Raw genomic sequence first — 22169 nt, 5'->3', positions numbered from 1 at the left:
TATATTCATATATATATAATAATGCTAAAGTGATATGAATTCAATATACAACAGACTTCAAATTATAAATATTGTTCTTTTCCCAGTCTTGCAAGTATAGTGCTTTATTTTCTTTTGATGATTGGCAGACTGTGTACCACAGCTTACAGATACACAAGCCATCACAAGGGCAAATGATGACACTCTACGGTGTACTTTCTTATCAATAAAATTTTGTAAAAATTTTATTCATAGTTAGCAATGAGTTTATTGGATATAACCTGATAAAGAAGTCAAAAAGCTTATAAATTTGTTAATATTTCCTTGGGATTTTTGAATAAGAATTTGAAAAGGAATTTTCATATATTTTCTTTTAGTTCATATATATATATGCTTTCCTTTGTACTTTTATAATTTATTTGGAGTCTATTTTTGTTCACTGTTCATAGAAAAATTTACTTTATCCTTTGTGAAATATCTAGATACTTGTCTCAGTATTATTTAATTTTTTTACTGATATGTCATATTTAATTTCTATATGGATCCACATCAATTTCCAGGACTTTTTTCCTATTTTATTGTTCTGTCTTCCATGTACTATTATCATATTTTTAACACACTGTTTTAATTGAAAAGTTTTTTTTTAATCAAAGTCTAGTTTAGTTATGTTAAAGTTTTACTTTATTAAAATTAGTTTATTAAAGTCTAACAGACTTTATGGCTAGTATATCTTACACTATTTTATTACTAGCATTTTTCTAGTTATCTTTGCAAACGCTTTTTATTATGAACTTTAGCATGAAATTGCCTCTCTCCATAAATATTTATTCTTATTTTTTATTGTAGTTGAATTAAACATTAAAATTATTTTAGAAAAAAGTAACTACTTTGTGGTTATTACAACAGTATGGCTGGGCACAGTGGTGCATGCCTTTAATACCAGCAACTTGGGAGGCTGAGGCAGAAGGATCTCCAGAGTAAGCCTCTGCAGCCTAAGCAATCAGTGAGACCTGTCTACAAACAAAATACTAAAAAGGACTGGGAATGTGGCTCAGTCGTTAAGTGCCCCCGTAACAACAACAGCAGCAGCAACAAACCAGTATTTATTGTTTCATTAAGTATATTTGGTGTCTTTCATAAATGAATCAAAAATAATGTAGGATGAATATGAATATATCTACCCCAAATAACACATTATCCTTCCTTACTAAAAACTAAAGAAAATTCATGAAAAAATGCCCAGAAATAGGAAATTTTAACACAACATTTACGCTAGAAGGCAGGGCAGGTAGACATGTAAAAATATAGCAACAAACAAAAAGGTAGGACTTATGATGACATATTTTAAACACCAAACTCCAAGTTCTGATAAATAAAATTCAACTTCTCATGTGAATGGAAAATAACAAATGTTATATATATTCAATCATAAAGAAAACACTAGTAGTTTCTACAAATTATAATCATTGCAACCAGTACTATAATCACAATGCGATAAAATTGATAACTATTCCTTTCCCTGTTTTGGGGGGATAATTTCTTCACTGAATTTTGGAATGACTTTTACTTTGCTAACTCTGACTTTTTAAAATTAAGAGCAGTTTTTTTTCTGGACTTTTTTTAAAAAATTAAATTTTTACTGTTTTTTTTTTTTTTTTTTCCTGTGCCAAGGATTGAATCCAGCGGCACTTAACCACTGAGTCACATCTCCAGTCCGTTTTATTTTATATTTAAGGCGGAGTCCTGCTAAATTGCTTAAGGCTTTGCTAAATTCTGGGGCTGGCTTTAAACTTGTAATCTTCCTATCTCAACCTCCGGAGTCACCAGGATTACAAGCATGCTCCACTGTGCCAGATGGAGGAACAGTTTTATATTTATAAAACAGTTTAGCAGAAAACAATTTTATTACTCCTTTACGTCTGTGTGCACTTTCTCATAATTTTAACAACTTGTATTGGTATAGTATCTTTGTTAAAATCGATCAACTAATATTAAGATGTGATTATTCGCTAAAGTCCATAGTTTATATTAGGGTTTACCCTTTGTGTGGTATATTCAATGGGTTTTGAAACATGTATAGTCATCATCAGAATAAAATAAAGAGTAGTTTTCTTGCCTTAAAAATGTCGTTTACCCACGTATTAGTCAACTTTCCATCATTAAGACAAAATATTTGAGATAAGCAACTTATATAAGTAGGAAAGATTATTTTGGCTCATGGTTTCAGTCCATGGTTCCTGGATTCCATCCTTATGGGCCTTTAGCAAGTCAGACCATCACAGCTGGGAGCATGTGACAGAAGGAGATAATCTCCTCATGGTGGCCAGGAAGCAGAGAGAGTGCTACCTTTTATAATAAAGCCGAAGGGCTTTGCTATACATCTTATTAAGCTGTGAATACATCAGTGCATAAATGCATTGATAAGATCAGAACCCTGCTGATCCAATCACTCCACAGAGTTTGCAGCTCTAAACACTGCAGCATCCAGGACCAAGGCTTCAACACCTGAGATTTGGGAGCAGGGAGAACATTTAAGATCCAAACCAGACCATAACACTTCAGGTATCTATGCCTCCCGTACTCCACTCCACTCTCTATTTGGGGTAGATATATTCAATTAACTAATTGTTTTACTGTCTCTGTGTTTTGCTTCTTCCAAGATTCAAATAGATGCAATCATACAGTAAGTAACCTTTATAGACTTTTTCTTTATTACAAATACATATTTATTTTCCTCCATGATTTTTCATCATCAGCTTCCTCATTTCTTCTTATTGCCCAATAATACTCTACTGCCTGAATATACCATGATTTAGTTATTCATTTAGTGAAGGTCATCTTTGATGCTCAACAATGTTTGGCTTTTTTGTTTTGTTTTTCCTACTGGGAATTGAACCTATGGGCATTTTATCACTCAACTACATCCCCAGCCACTTTTACTTTTTATTTTGAGATAGGATCTTACTAAGTTGTTGAGGCTGACTTTGAAATTGCGATCCTTCTAACTCGGCCTCCAAATTGCTAGGGTTACAGGCATGCACCACTATGCCTAGCTCATGTAAACTATCATGAAGGAGACATACCAGAAATACTTACAAAAATAACACAACAGGAGGTTGGTGGTAAGTGCTATAAAAGTATCAGAGGAAAGGAGAAAAAAACAGTGTTGGTGATTGCTGTTGTTTTATTTCAGAGTTGTCTGGGAAGTCATCTGGACCTTGAGGGTAATGGTGTATAGAGTGGAGGTGTTTTCTGAATTTCAAGAACAGCAAGAAGGCCGATTGACTAGAGTTGAAACCAGAGATGGTGGAGACAAATTATTGCATACCTCCCAGTGTGTTATTTGTTGTAACTGTGTATAGATGGGAAGCATTTATCCACAGGTATGTGCCATAGAGGCCAGCAATTTTGAACAATTCTTTTTTTAAGCTACTATCTATGTTTTTGTGCAGGATTGTATGTGGGCTTCATCTTCAAATCATTTGAATAACTGATTACATATGTGATTGCTGGTTCATATAGTAGACTTATATTTAACTTTGTAAGAAACTGACAAACTGTCTTCCAAAGTGGCTGAGCCATTTTGCATTGCAACCAGCAACAAAGGAACTTGTCTCTTGTCTTTGCCAACATTTTCAATTATGAGTTTTCTGTGATTTAGCAATTCTAATAGATGAGTAAGTGATATATATTTTTTAACTTTGATATTTTATTGTCTTCATTTCCCTGACATATCTTTACCTATCCATTTAGTTTTAGTCTTCCCAAATCACTACACTTTAGATATTTCTCACATGTAGAGAGCAGACATGGGTTGCATTTTGTAATTAAAACTGAAAAGATTTGTTTAATAGAAAAAGTAAGACTGTTAGCAATTACTGACATAACTGTTGCCTTTGGTATCAACTCATGTAAAATATTTTATAATGGAGTGCATAATATATAACATTTTCTATAATTCTCAACTAAAATGTATTTTGTTTTGTTTTGTTTTGATAATATGAATTAAACTCAGGGATGTTTAATCAGTGAACCATATCCCCAGCTCTCTATGTATGTATGTTTTTGAAACAGGGTGAAATGTATTACTTTTAGTGAAGTTTATAATTTTGTTCCAGTGATTTCATTTGGACTTGCACTTTTCAAATTTGTTAATTGTTATTGTTTTGTTTAAATTTTACTATGATATATATCTGCTTTTTAATTGAATCCTTTAACTTAAAACATACTTTTTCCAAATTCTTAGCAGCTTCTAATTATTGATATTTGAGAATAAGAAATGATAATTAGAGAAATTCTCATAATTTCCAAACAAGGAAGTATTCTTTATTATTGTAATATTTTATTTAGATCTCAAATAAATAAAAATTAATTTTATTTTTTTTTACTTTTTTCACATAATTGAGTACTGGAAAACTATTGAACACTGCTAAGTGCATATATAACTGAAAATGTTATTTGATAATGATGAAATGACATGATATTTGGATGTCCAGAAATATTAATAACACCATACAGAATCACATAACATAATTGCATTAAGGACACTTTTTTTTCCATAGGATTTATATAAAGTATCCACCATGTAAACATTTGTTAATATTCATTATATTTAAGTAATGATTGATTATTACTAGCAGGTGGTCATTTAAAACTCTGTAACCTTTGTAATTTCTTGGTTGTATTTGGTCAATATTATTACATATTTTCATATATAAAAGGTACGGGTTTTTTATTTTCATTTATAAATTAATATTCTCTTTATAGTAAATAAGAACATAATTTGAGACTATATTTTGGACAAATGCCTCAAGAAAGAAAAACAACAGCAGCTTAATGACAGAAAATAAAGTTACAACAAAACACATACTGTTACAAACATTTTTTGAAAGCTTCCTATATTATTATCCCCCAAATCCCATTTAAACAGGTAGAATCAAATTATCTGAGATCCTCTTTTTAAAAGGAGTAATAAAAATAATTAATTAATTACTCAAATAAATGTACATTTATTACCAAGATAAAAATACCATTGTGAAATCAATTTTTATTTAACAAATCCTACATTTTACTTAATTCTATCTTAGATAGGTTTTTCTACGATCATATAGTTTCCTTTTATTTTAATGGAGTTTTATATCACTTTTTATTCATAATAAAGATAGTAAACTTCAACCTATACCTTCTTCCTTATGCAAAATTTAACTCAAATTGGAATGCTGAAATGAAAAGTATAAAATAAAAGTAATATTTTGAAGAATAGTATAAAATCTTTGATACCTAGGGCTTGAAGAATAATTTTTAGTCAAAACACCATGAGAAAGGTTCAAATAAGAAAAAATCGAATAAATTGGACTTCATTATTTTTTAAAAAAATTTATAACTAATGGAGGGAATATGTGAAGGGCACACTCAACCATAGAGAAGAATGAAATTATACCATTTACAGTAAAATGGATGGAATGTTAAGAGCATTATGTTAAAATAATAAATCACAAATCCTATTCCATTTAAAACATTTGTTAATCTGTAATTATTTGAAAATTGCAAGGTTTTAAAAGTAATACATGTTAACTGTAAATGTAAAAGCTTCAAAAATGTTAAAAAATTATATAGAAATATTGAATGATCATTATTATTTTTGAAAGATCATGATACTATTAATAGTTAAATATACTTCACTGTCTTTTCTGTTAGTAATTCATAAGGTTGAATTCATGTTGTTTATTATGTATAAGATGAAATCATGTAGTGATTTGTTACTGTGTTTACAGTTAATTTTTTCTCTATAAGAACTTTTTATTTTAAAAAATTGGTGTATTATAATTGTATATAATAGTGAGATTCACTGTGATATAGACATACATGCTCAAAACATAATTTGTAGATTTCATTCCCAGGTACTTCCCTTTTCTTTTACCTCCTTCACTCTCTGCGGTCTCCCTCCTTTACTTTACAGATCTCCTGTCTAATTTTATGAAATCACCTTTGTATCCATTTGCTAATTTCCAAAAATGAGAAAAAAATCATATGACCCTTGATTTTCTGAGTTTGGCTTATTTCACTTAACATAATGCTGTTACATTCCATCCATTTTACTGTAAATGGCTTAATTTCATTCTTCTTTATGGCTGAGTCAAGCTCCATTTTTCATAATACCAAATTTACTTAATTCATTTAACTCTTGCTGGAGACTTAGGCTGGTTCCATAACTTATTTATTGTGAATCATGTAGTTATAAACATGAATATTTATGTATTACTAAATTATGCTGAGTTTAGGTCTTTTTGATAAATACCCAGGAGTGGTATAACTGGGTCCATATGGTGGTTCCATTTATTATCTTTCAAAGAAACTCCATACTAATTTCCATAGTGGTCATACTAATTTACAATCCTACCAACAATGTATAAGTGTATCTTATTCCCCACATCCTCACCAGCATTTACTATTTGTATTCTTGATGATGCCATTCTAACTGAAATAAGAAGAAATCTCAGTGTAGTTTTAATTTGCATTTTCTTAATTACTAAGGACTTTGAACATTTTCTTTTATATTTATTGGACACACTTTTTGAAAAATATTTTTTAGCTTAATTTTCCATGTACTGATTGAATTTCTATTATTTTTTGAAGTTTTTGAGTTTTTTATATACTGCTGATATGAATCCTGTCATTAGAATTTGCTTTCTTCATGCTTTTAGTCATCCCCTTAACTTGCAGAAGTTTTTTAAATTTAATGTCATCCATTTTATTCTTGATACAACTTCTGGGCTTTGAGTTCTACTGAGAAAGTTACTGCCTACACCTGTTGGAGAGTTAAGCCATGTTTTTTTTTCTTTTTTTTTTCTTTCATTTAAAATGTTTCTGGCCTAATCCTTAGGTCTTTCATCCACTTTGCGTTGACTTTTGTGCAGGGTGAGAGATAGGGATCTAATTTCATTCTTCTGCCTTATGGATACCCAATTTTTCCCAATACCATTAGTTAATAAAAGTGTCTTTTCTGCAATGTATGCGTTTGGTGCCTTTGTGAAGAATCAGATGACGATATCTTTGTAGGTAAGAGTTTATTTTCAAGCCAATCTTTTATGCAAAATGTGGTAACCAAATTATAAATTTTTTTTCATTGCTCATATCATATTTGTAAAAGTGATATATTCAACAATGTGTTGACAAAAAGTAATACCACAGCAATAACAGCAACAAAAGACAAGACAATGGGAAATACAATTAACTGGTAATATTTTATTACCTTCTGGTAAATTGCACTGCTGACTGTAGCTGCTTATCAAATATTAGTAGAATAATAAGACTAAAAGTTAGTTTATCACTTCTCAAAGTCATAAGTCCAAAGACTTCATTGTGTAGATAAAAGCTTTCCTGGTATTTGTCAATATAATGTAGAAATATAGAGAGAGTCAGGACAGAGGTTGCACTTGGAAAAATTACCATCACTCATGCTGGAAGATAACCTCCACTAAGGTTGTCTTAAGAAGACTATAATACAGTAAAAGTACAGAAAAAGATAAATATTTAAATGATTATTTTTAATGTAGAACGTAAATTTAAATAAAATATGATCCAGAAAAATTAAATTAATTCCAACTGAAAAGAAGTCTTCACATTTAAGCAACAGTCAATTCATTTTATGAAGGACAATATTTTTCAACAATGGTGTTAGGAAACCATACATCTTCTTGTAAATAAATAAAATTAGATCCACATCTTTCAGCATATATAAAACATGAGAGAAAATACTTGTGAACTATGCTTCTGATTTGAAGTTAATATCCATAATATATAAGGAACTCCAAAATATTAATATCAAAGAAAAAATAATAAAATATGAAAAAGGATTAAAATGGGTAGTATACTTAAGAATCAGGTCCTAAAAGAAGACATACAAATGACTAACAAGCATGTGAAATAATCCCCAATATCACTAATTATTATGGAAGCTACAGTGAGATATCACTTTAGTCCAATAAGAGTGGATATGATAAAAAATGACAACATATAACCAGTGTTGACACAGATGTGGTGAAATGAGAACCCTTGCACACTCTTACCAGGAACATAAATTAGTACAGCCATAGTAGGAAACAGTATTAAGCTTCCTCAAAAACTTAGAATTATAGCGACTGTGGGTATAATTCATTGCTACAGTGTTTTCCTAACATGTATGAGATCCTACATTTGATCCCAACACTACAATCAATCAATAAATAGATAAAATAGAGATACTATTGGATTCATCAAAATAGCAATAGCTGTATTTCCAAAGAAAAGGAAGTCAGTTTGTCAAAAAAAAAAAAAAAAAAACTACTCTTCAATGTAATTTTTTATTATAGCACTATAACAATAACTGAGAAAGGTTTTTTAAAAAAACTAAGTTAATTGATGAAGGCATAAAGAAAATGTGATGTATTTGCATAATGTAATACTATTCAGGCATTAAATTTTTTTTAAAAAAATTGGCAGAATAGGATTAATCTCATTAGATATTACATTAAATAAACTAAGCCAGGCACAGAAAGATTGGTACCACATGATTTCTCTCTTTTGTAAAAATCTAAAATAGTTGATCCATAGAAATAGAGAGTAGAAAGATGGTTATCAAATTCTAAAGTTGTTAGGGGGCAGGAGGTTTGGAGTGATGTTGGTTAAAATATACACACTCAATAGAAAGGACAACTGTAAAGTTAGACAGATCTATTGTGTAGCATGATGTCTGTCATTAAGGACAAATCAGTAGTTAGTACTGGCCTGGTGTTACATTATGGGGCTTTTAGCTCACCCCATGTCACCACAGGGCTTGGCCTCATCCCACATCACCATAAGGGTGAGTATATTGCAACAAGATGTCTTAATAGAGATAGACCACCTTCAAGTAACTTTTTGCTATGACAACACTCTTTTATTATTAGCTATTCTTAATCTCTCACTATGCTAAATTAAACTCTATCTTATATATTATATATATAATGTATTATAATATACATACTACATATTATAATATACATATTTTATATTATATATACATATATATATATGGAGAGAGAGAGAGACGGTTAAGTAACTGTATAAATATATCAAAGGGGATTTCACCTTTATTAATATGTAGGAAATACCAACAAAAAAATAGGAGTGAAAGGAATATCAGTAGAGTAGAGGAAGGAATAAAAGGAGAAAGGAATGGGTAAATAGGTGGGATGGGGATGGAAATCTAATTTCTTAGATTATGATTTTGTCAAAATCAACCCAAATACTGTGTATAATTATAATGTTCTAATAAAAAATTATTACATAAAATTTTTGCATTTGAATAAAGGACAGATTAAATGGAAAGATGCTAATGTTGAGGCCAATTAAGAGGTGCTTCATAGCCATATCATAAGAAGTAAAAGCCATGAGAAGAACAGGGAAAGTGTAAGGATGGAAATGACAAAGGATTAATCTCATTAGATATTACATTAAATAAACTAAGCCAGGCACAGAAAGATTGGTACCACATGATTTCTCTCTTTTGTAAAAATCTAAAATAGTTGATCCATAGAAATAGAGAGTAGAAAGATGGTTATCAAATTCTAAAGTTGTTAGGGGGCAGATGTAAGCTGGAGCGCACTTAAGAGGACAGGATAAAGATGTGACTGTATAACTTAGAGGCTGTATTGCAGCTATTAAAGGAAACTGAAAATTGTATTACTGAGTTACAGGCTTATAGTACAAAATACTTGGAGGAGGAGTGAGGAAAGGAGGAGGCAAGAGTATTTGCAAGGATAGAGACAGAGCCAAAGGATTATAATAGGTAGAGTCAAAGATATTTGCTAAGCTGACGTGGATTTATTCATTGTAGTTTTTCACAGAAAACACTAGTGAATATTTGTAGTCCCTGCCCCTAAGAAACCCATGCTTTCATTTTGAAAATGACATTAAAATTATGCTAAACTTGTATGTTAGAACAGAAAATTCAAATATGTTTTCTTAGATTAAAGGCACTGTTTATACCTGTGCTGAGATGGAGAAGTAAAAGAAAAAAATGAAGGCAGTTGTTATTGAAAGAAATCTCTGAAATTTTTCAAGTTTTATAATACTTTGCAATCATGAAGCCATCATTTACACAAAGTCTAATTATACTAATTTCCAGAGCCCTAGATAATGAAATGATAAAAATACCCATTTATATGTGAAATGTATTAGTTTAGCTTATATTCTATATTAATTGAAAATAATTAGAAGAAAGAAAATTATATGAATTATAGAAGCACTTATATCTTAAAAATATATAGACCAAATTCTGCCTCAGCTTATTTATACACACTCATTAAAGCATTAGACTACTAACCATGACATATAGATGAACTTGAATGAAAGCTAATGAACCAGACAAGAACCACTAGCCCAAAGGAGATAAAATATTTCTTACTTCCACGTTGCTGACAAGCAAAAGCAAATCGCTTAATGCCTTGGAAATCCCTCTCCATCCAAAAATCAATTTGCCATAGCTTCTGATAACATATTTTATGCAATCAAACTGAAAATGATTAAATGTGTTCCATAAAATAAGTCTTTAGCTCATATTGGGCATAATATTCAGCTTCAAATACACGAGGGAGGAAAAAAAGTATGAGACACCTGAATTCTGAGGCACTCTTATGGATTCCATTGAACAAAGAAAATTCTTTTCTTCTCATTAAATTTCCTCTTTCTAATTCTAATTTATTTCACTTGTCTCTCTCTCTCTCTCTCTCTCTCTCACTCACACACACACACACACACACACACACACCAAAAAAAAAAAAAAACGTATCTGAGGAATAGCTTTAAACAAAGTACACACTTGGGGTATTTCAATGCTCAGAGGAAGTAGAACTGATTTCATTCTGGGCATCGGGAATGCATGAAAAATGATGCCACAGCATGTATTTAATTCTAGGACCTCCAATGTGTTGTGGAATGGACTACATCACATCCAAAAGACTGAATTTTTTCCCACCATCTATGTTCTTAAATATGGAAAGAAAAACAGCCACCTGATTGATCTATGACATGTGGATTGCTGTGTTCTATATGAGTTCCCTGTTCTGAATCAGTGAAATGATAGCACAGTGGAGGAATGCAAAGGAAGCAGTCTCCACACCTCCTTACCCTTAACTTCAGCCATGCCAACATTGAAATATGCTGAGAGGATACAAGAACAATTACAATTACATATTCAGTGATTCTTCAGTTTACGATGCAGTATTAATCTGATAACCCATTGTAAGTTGAAAATATCATTAAGCAAAAAAAAAAAAAAAAAATTAATACACTTAACGTACCAAACACCATAGCTTAGCAACACAGGACTAGAGCATCTCATTATCTTCATGGTTACATGGCTAATTGGGAACTGCTGGTCATCACTCCTGACCAGCAGTGTTGAGAGAGAATCTCTCTAGCTTCATCTCCAGCCTCACAGGCCTCATTTTGTGTATTGCTCATCTTTATATTTATTTGTTTTTATAGTTATCCGTATGCATAAGTTCTTTTTATTTTTGTGAATACTTGTAAAAATGTCATCATACTGTGTGTAATCTGCCATTTACTGTTTTTACTCCCTACTACACCTAAGATCTATGTTGCTTTATAAAAATCTAGTTCATCAATTTTCACATCTACAAAATAATCTTTCACCACATTTATGTCTATTTCCCTGTCAATAATATTTCAGTTTTCATATTTTTGCAATTGGAAACAATGATTATCAGAAAACATGTAAATATATCCTGATACACAATTGTAAGCATTTTGAGGGGTTTATGCCTAAGAAGAGAATCGGTGGGTTATTTATTATAGAGATGTTCAAGTTCAAAGTACAGTTTTACAATACCTTCTAAAGTCATTGAATGCATCTGTACTCTCAACATTACTATATGCATTCTCTGTGGATCAATATTCTCAGCAAGTGTACCAAATTTGACCACTTTGCTATTCCCTGTGAAAACAAACAACAAAAGTACCCTGCCAACGGAATCCCATATATGCACAGTAACACACAATAACAGTCCAGCATCCTCTCTGGCTTCATCTCCAGCCTCACTAGCCTCCTTGTTGTGCTTTAAATTCAGCAAACACACCCATTCCCATATTGCCTGCACTATACCATTCCTCCTGTCATGCTCCAAAGGAGTCCCCAGACAACTCTATCAAATAACATCAAAAAACATCAAGGACTAACATTGCTTTTCCACCTTTTTTTCTACTTTAATTTTTTTATGACAGTTATCACCAGTCTTCCTGTTAGATGTTGTTTTTTTTTTCAAGTGTTTTTGGCATATCTCCTACACATTAATAATATGTATGAGCTGGGTGGGGGGGATCATGGTCTGTAACCCCAGCAATTTGGAAGACTGAGGAAGGAGGATTGTGAATTCCAGGCCAGACTCAGCAACTTAGCAAGACTCTGTCTCAAAATAAAAAATAAAAGTGGATGGGGATGTAGCTCAGTGATAAAGTACCACGTGGTTCCATCCCTAGGACAAAAAAAAAAAAAAAGTTATTCAAAGGCATGGATGTTGGATTATTCCTTTAACTCTATATTACTAATAACTATATAATTGCCTCAGACATGGTCATATTTCACTAAGAAATTGTGGGGTGAATGAATAATGTAAGACACTGACCAAAAAAAATTACTATTTTTTTAAATTTACAAATTGCAAATCATTGTGCATTAAGACTGGAAATATCTCTCTATAATACAAAATGGACTAATTCTTCAGTAAAACTAAAATCTCTTCTTAGAATAAACAACTTTTCTAAATACTTTATTAATAATAAACATCATTCAGTAAAAAGAATTATTTAAAAATATTTTAAAATTATTCTATTTTTAAATAACCATGTGAACATTCAAAAACATAAGAATATTAATATTTAAATAATTTCCCCAATTTGTTTCTTTTTAAGAGGATGAATGAATTGTATTGTGCCTAAATAGAAGGTAAATGCATTTATGCATAGATATTATAGTTTTTAACACTTAATATTATATCAGTTGTATTCTACTTAATGCATAACAAATTATAACATGATTAAACTTTACATGAGTTTATCCAAGTCCTATGCTAATTGCTATCAGAAATTAAAATTGTTTCCAAATAATAAAAATGAGGGTTTCAATCTATTCAAAATTTTTGGAAAATAGGAATAACTATGAAAATTAATTGATTTTATTTCTCAATATTTTCTCTTCCAAATCTGAGCACCTGACATATATAATGTACCTTACATTGAAATGAACAAATACATCTTTAATGAAAGAGCCTTATTTATTTTCTTCAGGCTACGGAAATCTTGAGTGTCTAAATTTTCTTCCCTCCTCCCCCACGTATGCTTTCCATCATAAATATTTTCGTTATTTACATGAAACTAACACATATCCTCAGTTATCTGTGATCTGGAATAAAATAAAATTGTGTTAAATATAAACTCATGCTGGGAATAATACCCTTCCCTAACCAAATAATTTATTTTCAAAGCTTTATCTAAGAAGTCCAAAGTATCTGACCATAAAGTTCTTACCTTTTAGGTATTGAGCCCATTGGTGTTCATTACTTTTCCATTTAAAAAAAAAAAAAAGTTTTAAATGTGCTGTGCCACAAATATTTACAGAAAACAACTAACTTTATTAAATGTAATATATATCAATCATGTAGAAATGCAAATGGAAGTATAATAGTACAAACAGATCTGAAAAAAATATAGAGTCCAAGGGAAAATTAATTAATTTAAATTGTCATTTAAACTAGATGTTAAGAAAATGAATACAGACTGGTGATGGATGTTGTTTGAGAACACAAACTAAGGTACTTTAAAATTTTGATTTTTCTTTCCTCAGGCTTTTATATGGAAGTTCAGCATGTTCACTCCCCACCCTTATTCCCAAAAAACATCTAAGAGGCTATTTATGAGAGTTTACATATTTGTAAGATGATCTCAATATCAGGCAATAGGTGAATTTATAGGATATAAAACAAAAGGAAATATGTTGATTAGTTGGGAATTAAATTGATAAATGCAGTTGCTAGTATTAGGAGTACTTGTTACAAGGCTCAGGATCTCCCTCTGTAGATGTGTTCCAATATTAGAATATACTCTACAAGGTCTTTATTCCACATTCCTAAACTAAAGGAGGAGCTCCTGGGTATAGAAACTGCTTCACTTTCATCTGAGAATATTCAAGAACAGCAAAGAATTGGGCACTTTGTATTTGATAAGTATGTATAAAATGAATGGATAGACGGGTAACACTTTGTGTAAATCAATAACACCCTATGCTATCACAGGTAAAACAGATATATGAGGAAACTATGGTGGGAATTATATAAGGAATTAAAATATCTCTCAGAGCTTTTTAACTTTCTGCATAGTAAATTCTCAGAACTACATGAGATTCTATTAATTAGCATGTGAATCAGATTTTATATCCCTATTCCAAACAAGTTCTTAATCCAATTGGACATATTGGCAGAAAGGTATTATTAAACACAGTTACTGTGGTTTGTTTTCCTTAGTCCATGTCCCATGCAATAGGCAGAACTGAGAATCAAATCTGAGTCTCCTAACTTAAATAGTGAATCACAAGTTGACTAGCTCAAATTGGAATGTACATTTACTTTAAAAAATGAAGCAGCTATGAGGACAAATCTGTTCACATGACTCTAATGTAATATTTAATTCCCATAAGAAGTAACTTATATTTGTAACTTTTAGTAAGGACAAATGAATTGAGTGGAAACTCAGGAAGACATTGAAAACAATTAGCAGAGGAAGCAACTTACGTAAATTCTAAATAGTAATGTAACTTTAGGTCCCAACATGTTAGGTCTATAAAATATAATGGAAAATATGCAGAATGCTTCTAAATACTCCTAATATTTTTAAATAAGAATTTAGCACGGAGCTCAGAGGCACCTAACTGCTCCTACCAAGGATTATATATGCAGTGACCCATAATCATTTTTCTCATTGTGAAATCAATAATTTTCTTAGTGTAAAATTCTAGGTTTTAAAATTCAAAGAACACTTTAGTATCATCAAGCTATACAGTAACATTGAGATATCCAGCTAAATTAAACAAGTTGTAGATGTGTGATGCTCTTGATAATATTGGCTTTCATTCTTTTAAAAAATGTGTGCACTAAGACATATTACTATTCTTTGAAACCAAAGGAAAAAAGTTCCTTTTCAATGGCAGCTATTATGAAGACAAACAACAATTAGTGTTGGTGAGGATGTGGGGAAAAATATACACTCATACATTGCTGGTGGGACTGCAAATTGGTGCAGCCAATATGGAAAGCAGTATGGAGATTCCTTGGAAATCTGGGAATGGAACCACCATTAGACCCTGCTATCCCTCTCCTCAGTCTATACCCAAAGGACTTAATCAGCATACTACAGGGACACAGCCACATCAATGTTTATAGCAGCACAATTCATGATAGCTAAACTGTGGAACCAACCTAGATGCCCTTCAGTAGATGAATGGATTTAAAAAAAAAAAAAACCTGTGGCATATATACACAATTGAATTTTACTCAGCAATAAAAGAGAATAAAATCATGGCATTTGCAGGTAAATGGATGGCAATGGAGAAGATAAGGCTAAGTGAAGTTAGCCAATCCCAAAAAAACAAATGCTGAATGTTTTCTCTGATATAAGGAGGCTGATTCATAGTGTGGTAGGGAGGGGGAGCATGGGAGGAATAGATGAATTCTAGATAGGGCAGAGGGGTGGGAGGCAAAGGAAGGGGGCAGGGGTTTTGGTGGAATCCAAAGTACATATTGTAAAATATGTATGGTGTCAAATACTTTATATACAACCAGAGATATGAAAAATCGGGCTGTATATGTGTAATAAGAATTGCAATGCATTCTGCTGTCACTTATTTTTTTAAAAAATCAATAAAAAGGGAAAAAATGTGTGCACTAAGACATATTAAAATAGTATAGAAAAGTATTATTCTTTGAAACTGAAGAAAAAAGTTCCTTTTCCTCTTTGGAAATACATTTTTTAAGATTTGGAAAACAGTGTAAAGATTATTCACACCAGTGAAAATCCATTACTCATGAAATAGATTGCACAATTTGGTTGTCTTATAGGCAGATTCAACCAAAAGATTAGTGATTAAATAGAGTTATTTAGACATGTTAAGTTTCATTGAAAAGTATTTGTAAGCCAGGTGTGGCAGTGCATGCTTTTAATTCCAGTGGCTCCGGAGGCTGAGGCAGGAGGATGACAAGTTCAAAGCCAGCTTCAGCAAAATCGAGGTGCTTAACAACTCAATGAGACCCTATCTCTAAATACAATACAAAATAGAGCTGGAGATGTGGCTCAGTGGTCAATCAGTGGTCCAGTGCCCCATAGTTCAATCCCTGGTACCAAACAAAACAAAACAAAGCAAAACAAAACAAACAAACAAACAAAAAACAGAAAAAGAAAATATTTATAATTGAGTCACTGTCCCTTTAGGAATATGCTTAAGATATTTATTTTTGTTAATCCTGGAAATAGGAGATGCTACTTAAATAATGTTGCCATGTTCTCCAATTAAATGAACAATTCGTGGCTCATAGCTTAGCATCTTTTGAGATAATTTGAATTTTGAGGATCAGATGTTACTGTATTCTACAAAGTAATGTATGTGTACTACTTCATATATACAATATTTCCTATTACATAAATCTACATGTGACAATATAACTGATCTAAAACTAAGAAAATTTAAAAATGACAGCTAATTGCAGTGGTACGCTCCTGCAATACAAGCTGTTCAGGATGCCAAATCTGTAGAATTCCAAGTTTGAGGCAAACCTGGGTGACATAGCAAGAACTTAACTCAAGGAAGAAAGAAAGAAAGAAAAAGTAAAACTTAATTGAAACATGATTAGTGCTTATGAAACACATTTGTGTTTTCTCTTGAATTAGAAAAGAAAAATCTTAGTGATGGCAATAGAAGGAATATAAGTAGATAGGTAAGCAAGACACATTTTTTGTGTGTTTGAATTTCAATTGAATGTTTTCCTCAATATTTTTTCAGATCACTGTTTTTAATACCAATTTATTTTTATTAATTCTGGAAGTAGGGCATGCTACTTAAGTAATTTTCTGCAGATTTTATTGTAAAAACAACATAAGAGAGAAGTCATACATTTCCTGAAACAGTAAGAAGCTGAGAAAATGTTGAAAGTCTGTTCTATCCTAGGGGAATCTATGCAAGAGCCACTTTCAAAACAATGATCACTTAACTGGAATTAGCCTAAAATGTAATATTTTTTGAAGATTATCAGTATTTTTCCACACAAGAAATATGCTTCACAAAAACTTTGAAAAGAAATTTAAAAAATGAGTTGTCTTGGAAACAGGAAACAACAAAAAGAACTTTAACAAAAGATAATCACAACATTTTATAATAAGCTACTTTAACTGATATTTCAAATGGAATTATATCCTCTTTAAAAGTGTTTTATTGTAGTATTTTAGTACCATAAATCATTTTATAAAGTTTGAGTTTTCAACACAAAATAAAGATAAAATATTACAAAACAGTTTTAAAAAATTCTTTAATACTGAGTTGAATACAGATAGCAATAGAATATTTAGAGAATATAAATAACTAAAAATTTGAGCAGTTGAAATGTTATTTACATTGAAATTAAGGGAGAAGGGCAAGATACAAGGAAATCAAGTGATTATATTTTATTATACCTTTGTTTGTATTTTATTGATATTAAACAGCATTTGAAACAAAATAGAAATAATCCTGACACATCATGAATTTGGTGTCTTTGCTGATTATAAAATTCCCCTGATGGAGGCTTCACAGAATACAAAATGAAACACTAACAATTTATTCAAGCACTCTGCATTTCTGTGTTGACACAACAATATTTCATTAAGCAGAACTATTATCTTCTGCTGCCCTTCCCTTGACCCTCAAGTTTATCTTAATTTGTTTTAGATTTTGAAATGAAAGGAAAGCAAATAAAAGGATGTTGAAACATGGGTCGAGTACAGTATACTCCTGTTTGCTTTCAATCCCACATCTACAAAGCTCTTTGGCCAGTTCAAGCTGGAGATTTGTCATTCATCTGAATTCCAAGGCACCTAAAGCCTTTGTTACTATTCACTCAGTAATTTGGTATTTGTATGATGATGTGTTAGTAATAAACTCATATTAGTTCCTAAGGTTGTTTTCACATGAATTCACCTGGGTCTTCACAACAGTTGTTTTAGTCACCTTTTTCGCTGTTGTGACTAAAGGACCCAACCAAAAAACCATAAAGGAGGAAAAGATTATTTGAGGGCTCACAGTTTCAGAGGTCTTTGACCTTAGAAGTCCAGCACTTAGGGCTCCAGGTGGGGCTGAACCTCATGGCTGAAGAGTGGAAGAGGGCGTTCACATGGTGATCAGAGGGAGACTCTGCTAGCCAGATACAAATATGTACCCCAAAGCCACACCCCCAATTATCCATTTCCTCCACCCACACCCACCTGCCTCCAGTTACCACTCACTTAACCTCATCAGGGACTAATTAACTGATTAGGTTAAGGCTACAACCCAATCATTTATCCTCTAAAAGCTCTTGCATTTTCTCATTTGTGAGCTTTTAGGGGACACCACATCTGAACTATAACAACAGTTCAGGGAGTTTAATGAGGCAGATATTGTTATCCACACTGAATTGCAAAAAAATAGAAATTATCATATTTGTTTAAGTACAATTGGCTTTTTTTAGTTGCTGAAGTAAGTCTAAAGTCCAGAATTATTTTCCATTATGTTATATAACATTGTAATATTATTTGATTTTTAATTTCAGTTTAACCTTGGGAATTGCCAATTTACTTGTTTTAAATTGACCATCTTTTTAATTTACTTGTTTTTTTGTTTTGTTTTGTTTTCACTAATTACAATGAAAAATCTTTAGCTGAATTTAAAAACTATCTTTCCTATTTTATACATGCAAAAGCTGAGCTTGGAGAGGTTACACGATTAGCTCCAAGATTATAGTGCTGAGGTTATAGAATGCTTACTAAAATTTAGGGCCTTTTACTGTTTTTCCAATGATTTACTAGTCTACATACTCATATGAAATATTCCATTAAACATTTCTTTATGAAGCACACCCAGATAACCAAAACCTTTAGCTTAAAAGGAATGATAGCCACTTGAATGAAAAAGATCAAGGTAAACTTAAAAAAAAAAAAATGTGACAAAAGATTGGGAGAAAAAAAAGTTAAAATTCTCTAACCAGAGATGATCACATATAACCCAGAGAATAAGATACCTACAAAACAAGGAAGTAAATAATAAAAATGTAGCTACTGAACAAATATGGAGTTTTAGAGGATTAAAATATTTTTATATTTGTTTTACATTTTTATATGTATTATGAAAAGATTATGAAATGGAGAGAACAGGTGCCTCAATAGCATGAAAATGACAGGAGAAAATAAGAGAGAGAATAATTGATGATTCAACATGTACTGCAAGAGCCTAAAAATTATCAGAAAATAAATGGAATGAAATACATTAATAAAGGAACACACAACACATTTCCAGAAAAATACACTGAGTTATGTCTTCAAAGAAATTATACCCACAAAATATAAAAACAAAACAAAACAAACTTATTCCAATCAAAAACATATAACAGTCTAATAGGAAAAATGGGCAAATAATTTTAATGGTAGTGATTATTAAAGGAATATACACAAGTGAAAAATGACCATAGAAAATGTAGCTCTCCCTTTTGTAACTCTCCCTTGTTAACATACAATGTCCTTTACCTTTGGCTTCCCAGGACACAAAAGGTTTGGATTACGTACCTAGGCAGCTTCCTGTGAAAGTTGAAACAGTATGTGCATTCTCATAAAGTGAAACAGGGACACAAAGTGAGTGTGTGCTATTGGAAAACTGCACTGATTGATAACAAAGGAGTGCCAAACTTTCAACTTATAGAAAATAAGGTATCTGTTGAAGTACAATAAAGTAAAGCCTAATAAAATAGATATGCCTGTAATTTCAAATTAATTATAGGAGGCTACTATAACTTCACACCAAAATCACACAGCAAACTACAAGTATAAACCTTATCTATAATTAAATGTTATTTATGAGTGCACAGGCAATGATTGTAAGTAAAATATTAGCTAATCAAATACAACATTATATCAGCACATTAAAATATCTTGAGAAATAGTTTAACCTAGCAATGCAAAATTAAATATATGTTTATAGGTCCTAAAATGGTATGATGTATTATCTTAAAAGATTAAAAGACAAAAAGCAAATTATCAACTTCATAGGTGATGCAAAAAATGGGGCAATTCACCGTGAATTCCCAATTTAATAAACGAAGTTTTAGCAACCTAGGAATAGAATGACACATTGTTAATTTGATCAAAAGTATCTGTTAAAAACTAACATTATATATCATCCTTAACACAGAGGCCCTAGACAGTTCCATTAAAAGATCCTGATTGCTGGCTTCACTAGAGGTTTATTAAGGAACATTCTTTCTAATACGTAGTATCAAAAGCCTCCTCCTGTGAATTTGGCATCAGTACCTTCTTCTAACACTTAAATCACTTCTGTGTTTTGATGATTAAATGTGTGATAGCACACTAAAGTTTACACATATCTGCAATCTACATGAACCATTAAAATTAAAGGTCAGAGTGAAAGGTCTTGACATGATGCTCAAAATAAAAGTTTTCCTGCAATGATTATTTCAACTAAGAATAATTTTTCTTCTCTGGGACTTACTATACATTATGGTGGATCAGAATTCCAAACAAACTCTTTCTACTGTTGTTCTTGTTTGTTGTTTGTTTTGTTTTGTTTTGTTTTATGGTGCCTCAGCAATCAACTTCTTATTCTTACTAGTCTCTGAGTATACAAAGGTATTCATACAGTTAAGGGTCTGAATCACAAAACTAAATAATAATATATTCTCCTATGTTGTATGTGGAACTAATTTTTCTTTTAGTAAATATTCCCCTCAAACTATATTTATGCATTGATAAACTTTTACTGGATCTGTATTTTACTTCAGGCTTCAGGCTAGTTGCTGTTTGTGCAATGATTAGTAAGTACTAAATACAGCTTAATGGTGGAAAAATTAAATGGATAAAGTGAAATAATTGATATGGAAGAGCTAGGCATATAAAGATATAGAAGTACAATAAGGAGATTTTAAATACATATCTTCTATGCTTTGTATTACTTGCCATACAACTAACTAGAGATATTTTAACTTAGCAGCTACCAACTACACCTTTACGCTTAATTCACATTTGTCATTTAATCTTGCAGCATTCATTTAATATGTCCCTTGAAATTAACCCAGAAATGTCAGACCTGATCTGCTCCTAGCTCAGTTTTCCCCATCTCATTAAAGCTGAAGAATCTTTATTTCACTCATTCAGAAACAATCAGAATGGCATTTTAAAGACACTCTACTTCAATTCCTTTCTCCTTCACCTATTACTTAGTCCAAATCATCCTCAGACATTCCTGACCTCCCACTAGCCAGTGATCTTACTCATTTTTCCCTGCTCTTAATTTCTAGTCCATACCGCAAATATACAATCAAAGGAACTGGAGAGGCCTGTTTCAAACTTTCCCTTGCTTAAATATCCAATTGTTTTAGCATTTAGATAATAGCAAAGTTCAAAAAGGTAGAACAATGGTATTATCTAGCTACAAGAAAATTTGTAATAGATGTTCCTTCTACCTGGAATTTTCTTCCAGAATATATTTTCATGCTTGTTTTCTTTTCCCTCATCATTCAGATATCTATCCTATTATAAATTCCTCAAAAAGGATTTTTTTAACCTCTTCTCATCCTGACATTTTACTCCATTATATTAGTATATCTTTTCCATAACATTTTTCAGAATCTGAAATGATCTTAGTTTTTGTGTACTTGATAATCATACCATTTGTTATCCATAGTAGTTCAAACTTTAATGAACACATCATCTCAGCTCACTGGTTACCTATTATATACTCTCTCCTTAGTCAGTCCTGTCAATTTACATTTCCCTAGAATAGAAAAGTAGATTTCTCTGTCCAGATATGCACAAAACACAACCCCTGTCTTCTCACTTTCTTTTATTAGCAAATTATTAGTTGTTAG

This window comes from Callospermophilus lateralis, chromosome 10 (genome assembly GCF_048772815.1).
Source record: "Callospermophilus lateralis isolate mCalLat2 chromosome 10, mCalLat2.hap1, whole genome shotgun sequence".
Taxonomy (NCBI): Eukaryota; Metazoa; Chordata; class Mammalia; order Rodentia; family Sciuridae; genus Callospermophilus; species Callospermophilus lateralis.
Note: the sequence above shows the minus strand (reverse complement) of the source record.